Genomic DNA, 18,843 nt, shown 5'->3' on the forward strand with positions numbered 1-18,843 from the left:
AAACTACCAATGGAAAAGCACACAATAAGCCTTCATCCAGTAATCTCTAACTCAGATGAGGCTCAGACTATACACTTCTGCCACAAGGGTACATGCAGGGCCCTCCTAATGTAAGATGGCTGGATCAGTGCTCAAGTGTAACAATACAGTCTAAATTAATCAGATCTGAATCTAGTCTAGGCTGTATATAGCTAGTTAGGCAGCAGAACAGATTTTTTTTAAGTGCAGAAAAATACATAAAAATCAGGAAAATGAGGCAGCAAAATGACAGAATACAGTCAGCAAAGTGCAAAGAAAACTCAAAAAAGTACTTATTTATTGGATTTTAGCAGTGGATGCTTTGGATTTAAGCAGAATCTCCCCAGACCTCTAGCAAACGTTGCCAAACATTGAGCAGCTCCAGTTAGATGGCCTGCAGTGGTACTGCCCTCTGCACAAAATGGCAGCTCTTCAAGCAGGTGTAAACAGTGGAATACTATTGAGAGTGTTTCCTATAGAGGATCATAAACTGGAGAGGTTTGCTTATATATAGAAGGCACTGGAAACTGCATTTGCATGATGCGCAAATTTGAGGCTGTTACTCCAGCAGGATGAAAGACTTTTACACAGTTACATCCTCAAGCCAATCAGATAAAAACACAATAAATTTCTAACAGCAGCTTCCAAATTGGATATATTGACTTCAGCTCTGCTCCCACCAGAGAACAATAGAACCATCTTAATGTAAAACAAACTGGTTCTTAGCTCAAGTGCAGTAACAAGTGCTTACAAAAAGTCAGAATTATGTAAACAATATTGACCTAGAGACAGACTTGAACAGTACTATATGAGTTAACCAATACAATTTGCATCCACTGGATTTGCATTCTATAGCTATGACAGTGTTATACATGACTGCAGCACCTTACCTTACAGCCTGCATGCAGCTCTACTGCAATGGTTACAACAAGACAATTCTGATGTGCACCATTCTCCTTGGTGTTATTGGTATTGTTTCATGTTTTATTGCACAACAGTTGGCATTATTCATTTCTTGCAATGCAGCTCTAATTCCACATTTATTGCACTACAGACGTTATTGTATATACTTTAATGCAGTTACTGGTATTGTTTCATGTTTTTTTTATTACACTACACTTGGCATTATTCATTTATTGCAATACAGCTCTAATTCCACATTTATTGCACTACAGGCTTTATCGAATATACTTTAATGCCATTACTGGTATTGTTTCATGTTTTTATTACACTACAGTTGGCATTATTCACTTCTTGCAATACAGTTGTAATTCCACATTTATGGCACTATAAACTTTATTGTATATACTTTAATGCGGTTAATACTTTACTCTTTCTTGCTTATTTCACTACAGTTAGCATAATGCAGCTGTATTCACCACACTCACAGTGCAACCTGGCATGTGACTCAACATTGTGAGCCTTCTCAGCTGCAGCTTTTGAGAGACAAATACACCATTATGCATACCAGCTTTGCAGATATTCAGATTGCATATTGTTAGAACAGACATAAAATGATTTACATAGTTGTGGGGCATTCCCTGCCCGAGCTTCTTGGGTCCAAGTGCCCAAGAGTCCCCTCTTTTGTCATTTCAGGTCATCATGGTGGTGAAGACACTGCTCACCTGTGTGGGAGATACCAGTAACACTTGTGAGTTCTCTGACCAGATGATCCTAGGCCTCTGCCTTACACTCCAAGCCCTGGAAACCTCCCTGTAGCAGCCAGTCATCATGGTTTTTAACTAGGTGTCCAACCATGACCATGGACACCAGAATGCCCCAATGCTGGGCCTGAAAGCATGCACTTTCACCAACACCAACCATTGTAACCATCAGAGAAAGAACTCCAATGGATTCTGCTGTATTCTCATCTGTTGGGCTTAATATAGGCTATTTTCCCACCCTTACATGTCATTGGGCAACATTCCAAAAATTGATGCATCCCTTAGCACTGCTCAAACCAGTGCAACTAAGCTGAGAAGCATGAAAAACTTGAAGAACTATAGTCTTAGTGACGTTTAGCAGTGCACAAACCAGCCAAGCAGAGCTGAGCAGTGCATAAACATTGGCAGCCATTACCATGTTTATGCAGTGCTTAACAGGTCTGAGCACAGTTGAGCAGAGCTTTACAGAGCACAGTGGGGCTATATTTTAAAATACTTTACATGATATGTCTATCAAAATTAAATACATATTTTTCTTTCCATGTGTTCAAACCATGGACCCACTCCCTATGGAGCTGTAACACTACCCATTAAGCTACTTGGATATTAAGACATCTGGTATACATCCACATATACTACTGAGCTACCTATGGGCAGTGCTGAGCACTGTGTCGGACTGCACAGACATGCTCAGATACACTTACACACATATTTAAATAAATAATGAAATGCTTCTGGTTACTATTTTTAGATTTCTGACAGGTGTCTGCTATTTTATCTGTAGGCACCGTTTAGCATTGCTGTGTTCCGTGCCATACCATGAAAGCATGATTTTTTTTAAAAAATATATAAAATTAAAATAATACAAAAGGACAGTCCAGGGAGTCTCTTACTCATCTGTGGACACGAATAGCATGACACCTCTACCTACACTGATTCAATAACCATGTTTCTCATCTCTGCCTCGGCAATGCGCCATCATTAATGTGCATGGCACCCTGCCTATGGAGAACTGTGTACAATGATATGGTAACATTCCATATAGGCTCTACACAGTGCCTACACAGATTTTATTAAATCCTGGGGAATGTGTTATTTTGCCAGCAATTCAATTCCATTGTGCTGTACATAATTAACTACAAAACAATTTTATGTCACAGCAATGCAACCTGTAATACTGCAACGAAATGTACATAAGGACAATACAGAGAAACACCAGTATAATTTATGGGAATCCATATTTGTGTGTAAGACTATTAACTTTATAAGTGTTATATCCCAGCCACTTGTCCATGGTCAGAAGTGGGAAATGCCACTTGAATTGTAACTGAGATATCATTGGTAACCAATGTGAGCTTGAGTCACTATGCAGTGTAGTACTGCTGTGTTTCACACCTAAAACAAATAGTGAATAAATTCAAGCTACATTTGATATAGACCATTTGTCTGCCATTCCTTGTGCAGATGCATTTGTCTATGGTGGCTGTCACTGCACAAAAGCAGAAGCATGCAAGATTTTGTTTGGGTCTGAATTCCCTGCCCTTTTTCCTGAGATCTCTGAAAGGAAATCAGGGAAAGTGATGGCAGGGGTACCGTTCCATTTAGAGCACGGAGGTGGTGTGAGGGGGAGTCACAGATTTTTGTATACTGACTCACAACTAAATAAAACCAGAGGCTATTACAGGAGGGCTATACCAAGTCTAAATACAAAGCTGATGCTTGGTATAGTTTGGCAGAAGCTGTCACGTTTGCTACTAGCTTGCCACATATGGCTAAATAGCATTATCACCATTATAATGATATGAAGCATCAAAAAGCTGACCTCCTTGGCCGATGAGAGGCACATTATAGAATGAACCCACCACCTCACTACTGGATTTATATCCTACCATAACTATGCAAACCGCTACCATGACTTGGCAACACATGCTTCTTCATTAGTCTGTTTTCTTATTTGAAGTTTCTGCAGAGATTGAAGGAAACATGGATGCACATCCAGACAGGTTGCAACACCAAATAGAGGCATGGTGTAGATATGGATTCTGGTACTGCTGAGTGCCATATGAGAATGCCACCAATTCTAGCAATAGGTTATAAAGTTTCTGTAAAGGGAAGATCTGCTATAAGTAACTTAAGCTTTTACCAGCAGGTAACATTAGCCACCAATTTAGGACTGCTTCCAAAAACCTTAATGGTAGATTTAACAATGGCTTTCAATTGTCTGACATTTACTATTATTCATACATTTTTAACCATGTTTGAAATAAATTGCTATGTTGTCAGATGGATTATGGTATGGCAGATCAATAGTGAACAATGTGTAATGGTTCTGATTGTTGAATCAGAATATCTGCCTCTTCAAGCTGGTGTTCCTCAACATTCTGTTGTAGGACCATCCCTGTTTAATACAGCTTTATCTACTATACTTTAGAATGGGAACTCTAGTTTCATAAACATGGTGATGGTTGTAAAATTGGTTTTATCATACAAAATAACAGAAATGTTGAAGATCTTAAGAATTACATGAAACTATTTGTGGTATGTGAAATGGAAATGAAGTTTAGTTTGATTTAATTTTGTTTGTTTAATTTGTTTAATTTGCAACTGTAACAGCATTACCCTCCATCTTGCTATTATATTTTATACAACTGATAATTTCTTGCTCCTTTTACCTATACCTTACACTACTATCATCACTATACAGTCCCCTAACTTTTCTTTCTCCCTTTTGCTTCTTTCCTATCCATACCTTATACTTTACTAATAAACACATATGTTTCTATCGCTTACTCTCCCTCTCCTGTAATTCCTCTCCTCTCTCAACCCTGTACTATAAGATATGTATATTAAGTGTATCATAATAAACAAAATGTATTTATATATCAAGCATAATCATACTGATCTGAATAATATAATTGTAAAGATCACTGGTCTCATGTATATAGTCTTCTTAGTAATATCTAATGTCTGTAAGTATGTTTCATGTAATATATGTAAAACTGATGTGGTATCCATTATTGTATGCTGTTTCTTGCATGTGAAAATGTTCATTGTTGCTCTGTAATATGCTAATGTGAGCTAATGTAATATACTAATTGTCTCTGGAATTTTTCTCCCCGAGCCTGCACTCAAAAGGAGCATCCACACAGTCGGATTTTCCCAGGAAACAAATGTCAAATAAATAAATAATAGTCATATGATAAATGTGATATAGGGCATTGAGTACTCTGATTACACTCAAAAATGGTTAAATTATGTCCTGGCTCAGCACTGCTATAGCACAAGACCCAACCTGAACAACACTTAGACGGGTGCTAACAATTAAGTACCACCTAGGTGCTGCTAACACCCATCTGCACTAAAAGCAGACAGCACTAACCAATAAACAGCAGCAGGCATGAAATGGCTTAGTTTCAACTCCTGTTATTGCCTGCTGTCTGCTGAACTCTACAAATGCTTCTCTTACACGGGGAATATGTAAAACATCTACATCTCCTCTACTGCTTTAACAGCTTTCAAAGTCATGACAACACATTGCATTTTTTTAAATCTTACTTTTCATTAATGTGTAGTGCATGGAGAAGAAAAATACCTGAGTTATGTGTTCTTGACATGGATGGCAAGATTCACCTCTGGAGTCTTGGTGTACATGTAGCAAACATAATAAAACAGTTACAATGGCCGACCTGCTCATAATCCTCTATAATATGTACTTCAGTAGGAAAAGACTCAGAATTCCTATATATTTGTACACCACTAATTGAAGTTAATTACTCAAAGATCTATGGATCATTATGACATATGTTATCCTTTAAATTAAGTGTTAATTCTGCTTTCAATAAGGCTGCAAAACAGGTTACTTATTTAAAAATATTTATACAAGAGATTGAAGGAAGTCTGCTAATGGTACATAAAATTTTTATTAGGCCTATTTTAGAATATAATAATATGTTTTGTGTTTATTGTCAGCGACAACTAGAAAAGTTGGAAGCAGCTCATATAAAATTTGCTAAAAGAATTTTATCATTTAAGGATCTTGATTACAAGAATAGATGTATACACCTGAAACTCTTTTCAATATGTTATCAAAATAAAACAGGGAAATTAATACTTGCCTACAAAGCTTTCTATGACCAGATCTGATAATATATCTAAATAAGTTAAGTAAACCATTTAGACATTAGTATGAGATTAAAGATCAATCCAGATAAGCATACATAACTAACAAAATGGCTATCATGCGGAATGATATACCAATTAAGATTCACCAGACAGAAAATATAGAAACTTTAAAAAAAAGTCTAGACATCTAGTCTGGTGATAAAGGTCTATGAACCATACATTAATGAATCAGTGTTCCTCAATGATCATTTGGCCTGAACTCTGTCTTGTATTTAAAAACTTAAGAAAATATGTCACAAATGGTATAAATGATTATACATATCGGAAATGCATAAATCCTGCATTTTAGATTAGCACATATACTTATGAACTAGTTAATTGCAAGTTAACATCTGACAGTTTTGGGTTGAATTCCAACCAATGGAAATGTATATGACAGGCCTAACTTTTAATACCATGTCTTCAGGTCATGGAAAGTGTATATTGAATTGTATCCATAAACCAAATTAAAAATAGTTACAAGTCTTGTAGATGATTTGTTAAACATGAAAAGCAATGATATTATAGCATTCATATAACAATAAGCTTATATCTGAATGTATATAATCCTAACAATGAATCTGTAATGTGCAATGACTGTGACCTGAAATTAAAGATATATTTATAATACCTTTTTCATGACTCTCCACCACCCTTTTTTTCTCTGTCCTTTCTAATAGCTTGTTATTTTATCTCTTAATTAATTATGACATCCAATACTACTCCATCATGACCACCAAAACAGAAAGTAAGAATGGCCACAGTGGACTACTGTCCCTCCACAGAAGGCTACAGTGGCACCACCTCTGTCAGTAGAGGAACCCAGCACATTTGAGTCACAGCCTGCTGGCATTGCCTCCACACATCTAGTACTTGTACTGACTATATCAGGTAGCTCTCCCCTGGAGGGTGGTGCAATGATACCCCCCAGAAGTACTGCCAGAGGAGGATATGATTTTGTCACCCAACAGCAGCTGGCAGGGCTGGTTGAAGAAATTATGGAGGGGAGTTTCTGTGCCCAAATCAGCTTTATGTAGAAGATTCTGTAGTGAATTGTCAACTCCGTGCACCATCCAGCACTGACCAAGGATTCTGGGACAGTAGACCGTTATGAGGGTGAATACTAATTTCCTGATGTGCTTACACCAGAAGGGGCTGCACCTCTGAAAACCAGTGCCTATTATCCATCATGGTGTTCCTCTTCATCTTGTGTCCAACACCATTCTTGTTTATCATGTGTCTCCTAGATGTTTTCCACTATTACCAAATCTAACCTATACTTTTAAATTCCTTTGTTCCTCTGTCTCTGAAAAAATAAATAAATAAATTCATTAAAAGGGCACCTGCCAGCCCCATGTATACATCACTCTCTCTATGTGTGTGTACACACACACACACACACACACACACACACACACACACACACACACACACACACACACATATATATATATATATATATGTTATCCACCTGATATGGTCAAATTGGTCACACAACATTGTTTTGTTTTTCTCACAATTTTTTTTTCCAATGTGAGTCCTCAAATTTGTCAAACTTCTTTGTACGTACACATTCTTGCCTTGAGATAAATATTGTCCTATCTGACTACCATCCTGCATATTCCCAAATTCCTTACCTATTGACCTACCCATTGCTTGCTCACATTTTCATTTCTGTCCTGTTATCCCATTTCACACCTGTATTGTGGGCAAACAATAGATGCACACACAGACATACCACAGGCATTGCCATAAATAGCTTATAAACATAAATCTGCATTTCTGTACTCAGCATTTGAATGACACTTGGTATCAAGCAGCAGATCCTATGCTAGATCTCATCTCATGGCAAAAAGTGAAAAGATTCGAACACAAGACTTTTCCATCAGTTGTGCAGCTGAGCTTGGACGTATTGCATGTCGGTAAGTGAGTCTGACTGAATGAATATAATGTACGTTGATTCTCTTCCCCATACGTGTCAAAACTCAAAATCTCTTATATGAGGAGTCCGTTTCATTGCACTCCATATGTATTGCAGTTCATACCTGAGCGTATGATTGACCTGCATTTTCCTTCCTGTTCTAAAACTGTGTGTCATTGAACAGTTGCACATAAACGCATACTGGTAGACTGATATGACTGGCTATAATACTGACATCAGCTGTGTTCATGTCTTGATACGATTCTGCAGACGTTATACACCTAGCAGCAATTTATCATTGATGAACAAACAAAAATTACAAGCAACAACAGATATCACTCAGGGTTAGCATCAGTGCATGACAGAAAGAAATAATGATATTAGTATGTGGAGACAGTTATTAGTATAATCATAATAGCTTCCATAGTTCAATGTATCCCAGATGTGAAGCTCATATTGTTAGTATGTTATGTAATGGCTTGTGATCTACCAAGTACTGGTGTCTGTTTCACAAAGCACATTGGTCAGTCCTCCATAAATTTGTCACACTACCTACAACTGTGTGCTTTCTGATAACTGTACTATGACTTCTTCTGTGACAGCAGTACTAGTATACAGCTGTAGAGAATGTGAGTTAGGAAGGCAATTGTTTGAATCTAACAGTGTGTAAAAAAAGAATGTGGTGATATGCAGGAAAGGCTTACTCTACAGATGTCACATGCAGTTCTGCTTAGTGATAACACTTTCACTGGTGGAAAGTTTTGATTCCCAGGTGTTGTACTTCATTTGGTGGGGGGCATATGCATTCAAGTACACTGCTCATGTTATACCTTCAGCTGTGTATTTTCTGACAACTCTGTTATGACTTTTTTTATTTTTGTGGCAGCAGTAGCAAATGCATAGGTCTAAAGAATATGAAATAGACAGGCAGCTGCTCAACTTCTCATAGGTTTACAGGTTCATAGAAGATTAATAGGCTAACAGTCCTAGAACCTTTAGAAGCCTAGCCATATTTATCCTGAGTTTCCCCATTTCTCGGTGGTTAGGTCAGTCAAATTTGCAGAGGGAAGGGTATATGGTAATTATACCAACTTCCACTGCCCAGGAAAAACAATGGCGGCACCCTATGAGTGAATTTGCATTCACCCACCCATTGATCTAGGTTGCATTTAAAGAGGGTCAGGGAGGGGATCTGTTTCATGTGAATTGTAGGCTTGTTCCAGAGAAGTGGTAGTTTCTGGGAGATGTATGTAATTTTTCAGCATGATTTGTTCATGCCAGAGGCTAGGTTAAGATCCCTGAAGTGAGTGACCTTCATGCAATTTGATTTACAAATGTGTAACATTTCACAGTATGTCTTTTTATGACTCCTTTACCTATGATGTCTATGATTCTCACATTAACATTACAACATTGGTATAGTGGCATGTTGACTGCAGTGCTGCAAGACAAACCATCTTCCATTTCTAACCTGTGGTTTTCTTTTTTTATTATATGGGTTCTTATGTATGTTCTGTTTCCATTTCAAACCCATCTTCATGGCTCACACTTCATTGCGGTTAGGTATAAATGTGGCTTTGTATCACACTACCACTGGTTTACTGTCTTATTCCACATGTTCTGTGTACTTATTCTCACCTGTTCTGAGTTTCACAGCTTGTCCACGTTTTGCATCATAGTTACATGCTGTTGCTCTTGACATTTGTGGCTGTCTGGAAAATCATATGTGGATTGCAACACTAATGGTAGACCTTTAGGTTTCAACTACATACCTTTCAGAAAATGCCTGCTACTGCCACAATTGTTATTCTATCCACATTCATAATGTATAAAGGTGCTTTTTAAAAGTTTCACTAATTTTGTGCCTTTCTCCCATATTTTTGTGTGTTTGTCCAGAATTCTTGCATTAAGATTTTGAGAAATGTACCCATGTATAATTCAAACTGTTTTAAATGTATGCATTGTCCAACACATTTTTAATGCTGAACATTTCTGATTGGTTATGGAAATAGCATTGCAAGTAATGTTCAACATCTCCATGACTTTTTTTGATGAACTCTCCATCATCCTTCAGCATCTGTTTGTTGCTAGACGTCCTCTTGCTCATGGTTTCTTGATTTAATTATCTAATGCTGTTTATTACAGCCACACCAATGACTTTGGCACACGTTCACTTTAGGTAATATGGTTTGTTGTGCACTCTCATTTGTTGACATCAGTTACCTAGATATGGCTGTGCAATTGCTTACCATGACGCAGCCATGAGCCTGTGCGATAGACTTAAGGAGAGGCTATTTGTTTTGCTATGGAAATTGGCTGGGTGCATGTATAATTGCTTATAAAAATAGCAACTATAGCTCATTATTTTTCTTTCCATGTTCCTATGTTACATTAACAGAATAGTTACATTAAAAATGTATTATTTAAGCAATACTATGAAACTTTATTCTTCTTTACTTGAAGAAAATAATTATGTTTCGGTTCTAAATTTATCAAAGGTCTCTTTTGGTTCACATAATATAATAAATTTACACCATATTTACAATCAAATAAATAAAATTATATTATTTTTTTTAAATCAAATTCATTCCAAAATACTAAAATGTACCAAGGAATATACCCTTACAAATCTTATTCTCATATAAAATATTTTCAAAAACAAAATCAATTGAAAAAATAAATAATCAGTGGAATGCAAAGTTAACTTGCCAGTTCTTCCTTTACTTTAAAAAAAAGAAAGCATGGTTACAATCAAATTTCTTAATAAAACCCTTTTAGAATAGAACTATACAACAAAACATCTTATTTAGAGCTTATCTTATTATAACTAGACTTGGCTGGGTAACATTGCAGGAAATTCAGTAAAGCCTACACGGAGTAGGCAGAGTGGTACAGATCTAACACTGAAACTGACAGTCCTGTGATCCAGTAAACAGAGCAGAGGGGTATGCACAAGCATGCAGACACAGAAGTGTTCATGGCATGCAAATCACATCAAAAGCAGGTGAAATCCATGCAAATGAAGGTGTTTTGCAATCCAGGAAGCAGCTAGGTATCCATGCAGAACCCATGTTGGTGTCAGAAGTGTGCACTATAAATAACCATGTACATAAATGTAAATATTGAACAGGGGTTGTAAAAGCCCAATTAGAAGGTCAGAAATGTTATGGTAGGCACAGATATGTGCAAAACTATGCCCTGTATGTCCAAAAACTAAGGCAAAATAATATAAAATAATATATTTTTTAGTACTCATATTTCATTTGCGTGGCATGCAACAATGCTCAAACATGCTGTTATGCAAAAAAAAAAAAAATATATATATATATATATATATATATATATATATATATATATATATATTAAAATGTTTAAAAATTGAAAATAAGACATATGTGAGAATAATGCATTATAGTGTCCTGCATGCAGTATATACAATGGTAGATGTCACTGGTTGCTAAGGAGGCAGGCCCTGGAATAGTGAAGTATCCAGGTTATGTGCAAGGATTTGTATGCAAATGAGATGGGGTTACTGAATAGCATAAATGGGCCACTTTGTCCACAGAGAAAACCTGTGTAGCCTCCGAACCATGTTGATGTCAGTAGAACAGATAGCTGATTTAAAAAGGGGCATGTCACAATAAGATTAAGTGGATTAGAGCTCAACAGCACCTGTTTGTGTGTCACACAGCTCAGCTAACCAGGGGTGTTTGTCTAGTGCTGCTAAGCTTTGTTTAGCTGTGGGGTGCATGTTTTAGTTGGTTTAAGCTATGCTGAGCATGCCTGTGCATGGGGGTGTGTCCAGATTGCTGAGCAGTGTTTATACTTGCAGCGTGGGTTTGTACGCTGTGCCGCAGTGCTTAGCAGGGAATGCATTTAGAAAAAAAAAGGAAATAGCTTGGGAAAGCCAATCATGTCTAAATGACTTATATGCCCTATTCCACTAAAATTGGGCCATTCAAACCCTCAATTATATACCTGGCAGGTGGAATGCATCATAGTCAGCCAATCACATAGGCTGCATCTGCAGCACACCGCTATAAAGTATGCATACACCCTAATCTGATTTCTCACCCATACTCTGCACCATTGGAGTATAGACTTGTGAATTTTAACTGACAGAGTGCTAGGGGCTGCTGCTGCTCTGCTACATCTGTATGTGCTAGAGGCTGAGGTCATTGTTGATGCTGATGCTGACAGTAGGACTAGACTGAGAAGGAGAAGAGTGCTCAGGCCCAGGGTAACCTTGCAGGAGCTACATGAGCTGGAGACTGTAGAGTGCTACAGGGTGGGAAGGGGCATACTACAAGAACTCACCAGGTTTTGCCACTTACAACTCAGGCCCGGAGCCAACAGAGGGGAACCCATCCCAGTGGAAACAAAGGTATGTATAGCCCTTAGAATACTAGCTACAGGTACTTTTCAAATACCAAATGGGGACATGATAGGGGTCTCACAGGCATCTGCATCCAGGGTACTCCACCAGTTTCTGGTTGCCATGCAAACACATGCCAATGAGCACATTTATTTACCCCGCACCCCAGAGGAGAGGGCCAGCAGTATGGGTCTCTTCCACCATGTAGCACACTAGCCTGAGGTACTGGGTACCATAGACTGAAATCATGTACAAATCAAAGCACTGCCCGGTGAGGAGGGTAGAGCCTACACCAACTGCAAGGGGTATCACTCCATCAACTGCCAGATTGTGTGCAATGCTCAGGGCATTATCATGATTGTGTATGCCAGCAGCCCTGGCAGTTATCTGGCATGCATCACAGGTGTACCAGATGTTTTCCGGGGGGGGGGCATCCCGAACGGCCATCTACTGGGGGGTGCTGGCTACACATTGGAACTGTGGATGATAACACCCATGAGAAATGCACACACACCTACCAAAGAACGCCATAATGAGACACATGTACAAACTAGGAACATCATAGAGTGTGTGTTTGGGCTGCTCAAGTCACCGTTCCGTTGCCTCAATAAATCTGGTGGAACCATGCAGTACTCTCCAGCCCATGTGCACAGATGTTCACAGTATGTGCCATTCTTCATAATATCATCCTGTGGAAACAGCTGTGGAAGGATCATCACAGGGAAGGAGCACACATCCCCCCCCACCAGTGACAAGGTCCCCATAGCCACAGCTGCAGAGGGACCTGGCAGAGGAACACCCTGAGCCTGTCCCTGTAGGCAAACATAGGCTTGCCCAGTATGCCCTGGCCTTCGCAAAGAGGCAATGCATAGCACATGCACTGACAACCTAGGGTCCTAGGGACTGACACCTCACTCCGATTTACATACATAGTAAAAAGGATGCCAGCCACACCACACAAACTGTACCTTACCATGTATTGGCTATGTACTGTGTGCATCAGACAGAGTCAGCTCAGAAGCACTGTTATCTCATCTGCTGCAGTCACGAGGTAAACCACTCTTCTTTACAACAAATGCATGGGGTACTAGACTATGGTAGTATATGTATGGACCTGCACTGCTACCTCCCACGTTAGACCCTGCCAACTATCAACACAGTCTGTGTGTGGCTATCAGCAACATACTAGCAATACCGGTTATGTCCCTGTGTGCTGTGATGGAGTCTGCTGAATGTCTACACTCCCACGAATGCCATCTACTGTGTTGTGTACCATATAGTCAACATCTCACTACCATGTCAGACAGCCAATATTCACAAACAGGTGTGTGTTATTATGAGTATATGGGGATAGTGTAGCATATCACCTACTCTGAGGTGATCTCTGCCTAACATATAAAGCTATGTCAAACCCAGAGCTGTTGGACATGCTACACCTAAAGAAATCCCAATCCCTCCAAGCTACATGCTCTAGGGACCTAAACTTTGTCACCAAAATAAACAGGACATGCTGGAGGGATAGATTCTTGTCCCAGAGACTTCCTATACTCTGAAACAAGCTACCCATCTATGTCAAGCAAAGTTCTTAATTAGCACTCTTCAAGAAAAATCTTGATGAGTGGATGGGAAATAGGAAATACACCCCGAGGATCATTTCTGTATCTCTGCTGGACAGTGGCACAGGAAAAATAACTTTCTTGGGTGGCGTAAGCTATGGTACCTTGCTGGCTAGGCTTACATAGGCCCTTGGGCCAATAGCCTAGTACCTACCTATGAACCTATGAACAGCCATGTGCCACAATGACAGACAGCAATGCAGATGTGCTGTTGGGTATCGTCCCTGTAGGTGTCCTACTTCTCCAGTATACAGATGTATACATGTGCCTGATATATATGTTCCCTTTGCCAGAAACATGTAGATGTCTGGAAAACTGTTGGACAATAATTGTTGGTTGTTCTTAGACTGTTGAGAATATGGCTGCCACACGCAGAACCCTCAAAAAACAGTTTATGCTACATCAATATATGTTACTGTATTCATGCCTTTACGTTGTATGATCATTATGTACACTCTGTCACTGAGGTTGAGCCTATGTCCTCCTATTACTAATGACTATGACCTGTAGTCCTTTTGTATGGGGTTGCTAGGTATGATAACAGTTGCTGTCAAGTGATGAGATATGAATGTCAACAACACAGTGATCCAGCCAGAGTACATCAGGTACAGTCAGGGACACCAATACAATGTCTGAGCTATTCCTGTGTGACATTCATAGACTGAGAGGAGCTGAATGACAGTACATCATGTGATATGCTGTCTGTATCCATCATTACTCACTGTCACTATGTCTAACACACAATCCAATGGCATTCATACAGGACCCGACCATTGTAGGAGGGAGTGAGAGGGCCACAGCTGTAATCTAAATAACAGCAGACAGAGTTGAAAGGCATGGATGTAGCTTTTGGATAGCAGACTATCAGCAACATGTCATTCCCAGAGATATATTACAGGTCTGCTGTTGTAATCCCTATTCCGCATAACTGCATCCTCCCATCTGAATCCAATTAGATGGAGACGTGTATTACATACCTGGTGGAGTGCTGTAATCCTTTTATAAATAAATCCTGAAGAAAACTGATTCTGAAAATGCAGTCTGGCTTGGTAAAGCAAGGTACAGACCTGTTTATCATAGGCAGCTGCTTACCTTTTGTAGGTAATGCTTAATAACAGGTGATTGCCTGTGCACCAATCAGTGGCTCAGACTTGCTAATTGCATCCAGAACAGCTGGGTTGCAATTTCATTAGCCAATGACATGGCACAGCAGTGCAATATTTAAGGCCTTCATGTAGGCCTTGGCCCCTTTCCTAGGCTTTGAGAAGGACATTCCTGAGATGTGGAGACTACAGCATCACAGAAGGTAGGTACAAATACAGTCCACTGTTGGGATTTATGTGGTATGTCCACAGTTTTGCATGTTATGTTTGGGCATTGTCAAATGACTTTCTGATTATGTGGCAGTTCAGTGTTAAACAATGTGGGTTGACTCAGTAAGGAGAAGACAGATGTATCATATGTCAAGCACATCAGAATACTCATGCTGCTGCAGTAGATGCTGGTCTATCAGTTGTGTATGTTTGTAGGGGCAGACTGTGACACATGTCCCTGCCATTTGACTTCTTCCCCCCACCCCTTCATGTATGGGTGTAGTGTGGATAACTTGTTCTAGGGGGTTGTGAGGTATGGTAGGTCTGTAGCAGGTAGCTGAACATACTGCTGCTTATGTTTCAGGCTGCAGCTGCTGGTTTTGCCCAGGACTCATACTGGAGAGTATGAACATATTGGAGGGCAGCAAGCTGTATGTGTCAGTGAGGGAGCAGTGTCATCTTTGTTGTTACAGCAGACTCATGGTGAGGGTGCACATAATAGTCCAAGTGAGGCATGTGCCTAAGGTACATATGTTATGTAACAGCGCCAATCGGAGAGTGTTAGGTGACATATAGGTAGCGTATACATATTTGTGCAGTGTATCCCTACCTACAGGCATTTGACATGCTAACATGGGTAGCAGTGAATGCAGTACCATCAACCTGTGTTGGTTAAAATTCCAGGACTCAGTCATTATTAGTTGTATTCTCAAGTATGTAATTGAAGTTCAACACACTGGATTCAAACCCAGGATTGTGGGTGACAAAATGTACAGCATACTAACAGACTGAGATACTGAGTCAATACTGCATCAGCTGTATTTGCAAGATATATGTGCATGCATACAGTCTGTTACACAGGAGTCACATTAGCATGTGTGTTCGGATGGATATGATGTGTGACACAGAACTGTTTGTCATGCTTTTCTAACCTCACTCTGCACTGACCTGTCAGTGCTTTAGTGCACAGAAAAGGTTTTGTGACAATTGTGCCAAAAGTAGGGGGGCACAATTGTGGACATTCTACAACAGTCTGTGCAGTTGACAGCTATACCTGCTATCCTAAGCCTCACATCCATCCATCATTATTTATTTGTCTGTGTAATGGTTTGATGTCTGCAACACAATCCCAAGTACACTGCCAAGTTTCCCATTATATGTACAAGCAATGTGTCATTGGCAATCAGGATATGTTTATGGAAATAGATGTTTTTTTCTTCAGAGTTGAGTGGCCTATTGCCTAATGCACTATACAGTAGTTGACAGGGTCCTGGGTTTGAGACATGGCAGCTGTAATTTTTTTGCAGATGTGCCTAACAGTATCAGAAACTGAGAAAGTGATTAAGGCAGTTTTAAGCAGTTTTAAGTGGGTTTGGCAGTGTGGCATGCCACACTGCTTAGCTCTGCTTAAACCTGCACTAATTAAAAAAAAAAGAATAAAAAAGGGGTGATAGGAAAGTGGTAAAATGGGGGCAAGCAAGAAAAAAACATGCTGAAAGGCAGGTAGCGTTGTGCAGGATAGGTGTAGGAAAGGACCATAGCTTTCTATTTTCTCGTACATCAACAACTGTGCAGATTGTAGTGAATTTGGAATTTGGAGGCTCACACCCCAGACAGAGGGGTAAGGGGCAATATAACTGTGTTGATTAATTCATGTAATGATTGGTTGTGTCCAGTGGATGTGGGTGCAAAATGGAGAGCTATGTATGGGGCGATAATTTTTATGTGTGGGACAGATGCCCTTTTTTTTTCAAGGAGAGAGTGGAATGTCGGGGAAGAGATATAGGTACTTGTGGGGAGGTATAGTGGGTAGGAGAGGTTGCATTTGCAAACAGACAGGGCAGACAAGACAGCATACAGGGACGGTATGTGACACATGAGGGGGGTAAACATCTTGGATAGGGAGGGTGTTGTGGAATCAGAAAGCCATGTGCCCCCAGAAGGCAGCAGTAAGACTGCACTCCCCAACCATGGGCAGTAAACACTGCTCCTTCACTGCCCTGAAGGTGGTTGTGCTAAGGGCTGGGCACCGGGTCACCTTACCCCTCCATGTTGGCCAATCTGCCCTCAATCTGGCACAAGCAATCCTCATAGCTATGGTGCATGATCCTGTGCACCATCCCTGGTAGCTACTGCTGGGTGAACCCCCCCCTCCAAGCCCACTCCCAGGGGGGCAGGACCCATCCCCTGAGGCAGTTCCACCATTAGGTGGTGAAGGGCCAGCAGAGGCAGGGTAGCACCAGGTCTGGTCCCAGATGTGCTGGGGCCAGGTGCCAGATGATAATTATGCAGGCATAGTTCTGTATGTTTGGATGGGTAAATGTATTTATAATTTGATTAGATATAACTGGCATTCTATGATATGATATAACTCTTTGTGTTTTTATCATCAAGTATTCTTCAATTGTCCATTGATGTTGATTCATGTGATATTACAGTTTTATCATCTATAAAGTATTCTTCAGACACAGATTTTATACATACACAGAAGATCAGAAATGATCAGTGTTTTCTTCCACAGGAGGACCAAGTATTGCTACTTGGAATGTTAATGTATTAAATTTCCCTAAAAAGCTAATTAGGGGTCTAGATTAGTTAAGTCAATTGAAATATCGGAAAGCAGCACTACATAAAACCCAATAAGATTCTCAAGGACATGCAACATTAATGACAGGGTATTGGTCTGCTGGAGAAGTATCAGTATATAAGGGAGCAAGGCAGAAAGATGTGAGGTTTTGGAGTTCTCATGCATGCCCCTTGTTTGTGTAGGATGCTATTTAAGATGAGCAACCATGGTGTATGGTAATTAAAATGTATAAGGTCCTACACAAAAAGAGTTTTGTACAAAGATGGGGGATTGGAGTTTGTGGAATTCTGACACTATTTGAGGTAGACTGGTATACAGTAACTCATGTTAAAGAAGAGAGAGGTGGACCATGAATATTCAAACTTCCATAGGTTCATAGCTGAATACTAAGCCAATGCCCTGAAGGGCCAAAATTATCACAATGTGTAGAAGTTTATTTTAGGGCTGTAGGATGCACTGACAGCAATGCAAAATATTGTGCACTATATTTATTATACCAGGCTTAAACATAAATATTGTACAGGCATTTTTATTGCAATGTAGTATGCAAACACATACAATTTTAAACTTAGTTAATGCACAACTAGAATATTTCTTGGGTAATTTAATTGTGCTAAATTGTGAGAAGCATTGGAGGTTTAGTACTGAGAAAAAAAAACAAATAAATAAGTAACTCTGACATTTGATGAATCTTTGAAAAGACTGCTACAAGTTAGGTGTATTAAAGGTAGAAAGCAATGTTTCAGTATTAGTATGGGGCACTCCCACTGTTGAGGTTAATCAAGAGGTTATAACATACACTGATTAGTAATAGCAAAAATGAAAGGATAAACTTAAGAAGGTTGACATGACACATATCAAAAACAGGTTATATGATGGGAGCAGGTGTGTAGCTAATTCATTATAGTGGAGCACTGGAAGGTCTTATTACAACTTCTAAATATTACGTTGTGAGCTTTTTGAGACAATTAAGTTATGTCAATAGCATTCAAACAGATGTCCATGCTTCTACATCCATAAATGTTTCTATGGAAATGAAACTGACTCCATTCATTGTCTTTGGTGTTAAACTGCCCTTTATAAGCTAGTAAAAATGAATACAGCAAATTGTATTTTGTGCGTTTTGTATACAACATAAAGTATTGCAGTAACTACTTACGATAAACACACATGTACACTGTCAGCACC

The sequence above is a fragment of the Protopterus annectens genome, chromosome 6.part0 (genome assembly GCF_019279795.1).
Source record: "Protopterus annectens isolate FY-2018-M chromosome 6.part0, PAN1.0, whole genome shotgun sequence".
Classification (NCBI taxonomy): domain Eukaryota; kingdom Metazoa; phylum Chordata; order Ceratodontiformes; family Protopteridae; genus Protopterus; species Protopterus annectens.